Below are 1,815 nucleotides of genomic sequence, written 5' to 3' on the forward strand. Positions count from 1 at the left end.
TTGGTACACAGTTCCTAACTGAGCTGTTTCTGCACACTTAATATTATCATTATTGCAGTTAGCAGAACCTTACAAAAAATGCTGTACATCTTTACAAACAAATCTTGACTCAATAACACTATAACTAACTAAAGACCGGTCGTAACATCACGGTAGGGAGATGTACAGTTTAAGTGACAAATTAAGACACACAACAAAAAAGATTTGATAACTTCCAGTAGTAATCTCATTGCTATTTTTCCTGAGAAATAAGATTTATTTTTTTTACTGCAAATTTAGTACATTACTTGCTTCCTACCCCCAATGGATGGATTGCAAACAAAGACTAACACACTTATCAATAAAAAGCAAAATGTTACATCCACATACAAGTTGGCACTTTAGCTAGTTAAGATGAGGACTTTGCAAAGACAACTGCTGCTCTACATTCTTAAATAAGTTTTAAGTATATTTGAAGCGACACTGATCTTAAGCTCTAACTCAGGTTCCTCTGAGGGTCTACAAATATTTTTAATTTGCAAGTTTACTAAGAGCCATGAACAAACTAGAAGAGAGGGCTAAAAAGTGTAGAAAAAATCACCATACAAAACCAACTAAATGACTCAAGAAATTATCTAAAAAAATAAAATAAGCTCAAGTGACAAACACACTAAAATCCTATTTTGCTTTTGCTTTGCTTATTTGTCCTCTTACACAATGAAATTCAGATAACACCTAATGAATGACACAAATATAACTAATCCACTAACCTTTTTATGAACAGGATTAGAAATTGACAGTAGCTCAATATTCACTCGAACATTTAATCTCCTGTGTACAAAAAGATGAAACTTAGCAAGAAATCAAGAAAACGTCCTCCAAATACTATGTGTTTGTAGCCACATTACATGAATCAGATGACATTTCAAAAACAAAAATGTAGGCAAAATTGTTAAGGAAGTTCCCATCAATGACTACTACTAAGATATCTGAAAGCCCCACAGTCTCAGTTATTATTACAGCTCAGTCAGCTCAGGATTTTTGTTGCTTGTTACCCACCAAACTTTAAAATAGCAAGGTAGAATCACAGAAACATAGAACGGTTTGGGTTGGAAGGGACCTCAAAGTTCATCCAGTTCCAACCTCCCTGCCATCAGCAGGGACACCTTCCACTAGACCAGGTTGCTCAAAGCCTCATCTAACCTGGCCTTGAACACTTCCAGGGAGGAGCAGCCACAGCTTCTCTGGGCAACCTAATAAGTTTTGAAACTTCATCCAGAAACCAGAACCTTTGGAAAGGCCTAGTTTTATTAACGATTAATTTATTAACTATTTATTAACAAATTTATTAACGATTGCTGAAACTTCTGATAATCATTCATACAGCGTTACCTTGTCTTCATTTACTTCTTGTTGAGTAACCCAAGAAGTTACTTGCATTACAAAACACACCCACAAACACCAGCCTTTCTGCGCTTTCTAATACAGCAAGTCAAAGCAGCCCCAGCGCCGGCACAGGCTGTCTGACCTCGGCAGGACCTGTGCCACCGAAATTCAGTACATTTCGAATAGACGCTTCACACACAGTATTCCTGGCCTTTCCCAAACACCAGGGCTAAACCATGCACACGAGTGCGCCCGAATCGACTTATCCCTCGGCAGAAACCGATCGGGACGGAGATGTGGGCTCGGCCGCGCCGTGAGCAGCAGGAGCTGAAGTGCTCCAGAGGCCGCGGCGAGGCCCGCCTCAGACTGCCAGGAGCAGGAGTAGGCAGGGGAGGCGGGCCTGCCCGCGGGGCAACCGCTGCGGCCTGGGAGACGCGCAAACACCGGCCC

General features: G+C 40.9%; 1 protein-coding gene across 1 annotated transcript in view; it reads right to left on the minus strand.

Moving 5' to 3' along the window:
- SASS6 (SAS-6 centriolar assembly protein) overlaps positions 1 to 808 on the minus strand; it is an 11,614-nt gene extending 10,806 nt beyond the window's left edge. Inside the window, exon 1 of the mRNA XM_010174375.2 lies at positions 750 to 808. The gene's annotated coding sequence lies outside the window, so the exon portion shown is untranslated. The remainder of the gene's footprint in view (positions 1 to 749) is intronic.
- Positions 809 to 1,815: the final 1,007 nt, after the last annotated feature.

Source organism: Antrostomus carolinensis, unplaced genomic scaffold (assembly GCF_000700745.2).
Source record: "Antrostomus carolinensis isolate BGI_N321 unplaced genomic scaffold, ASM70074v2 scaffold10088, whole genome shotgun sequence".
In the NCBI taxonomy this organism is placed as follows: Eukaryota; Metazoa; Chordata; class Aves; order Caprimulgiformes; family Caprimulgidae; genus Antrostomus; species Antrostomus carolinensis.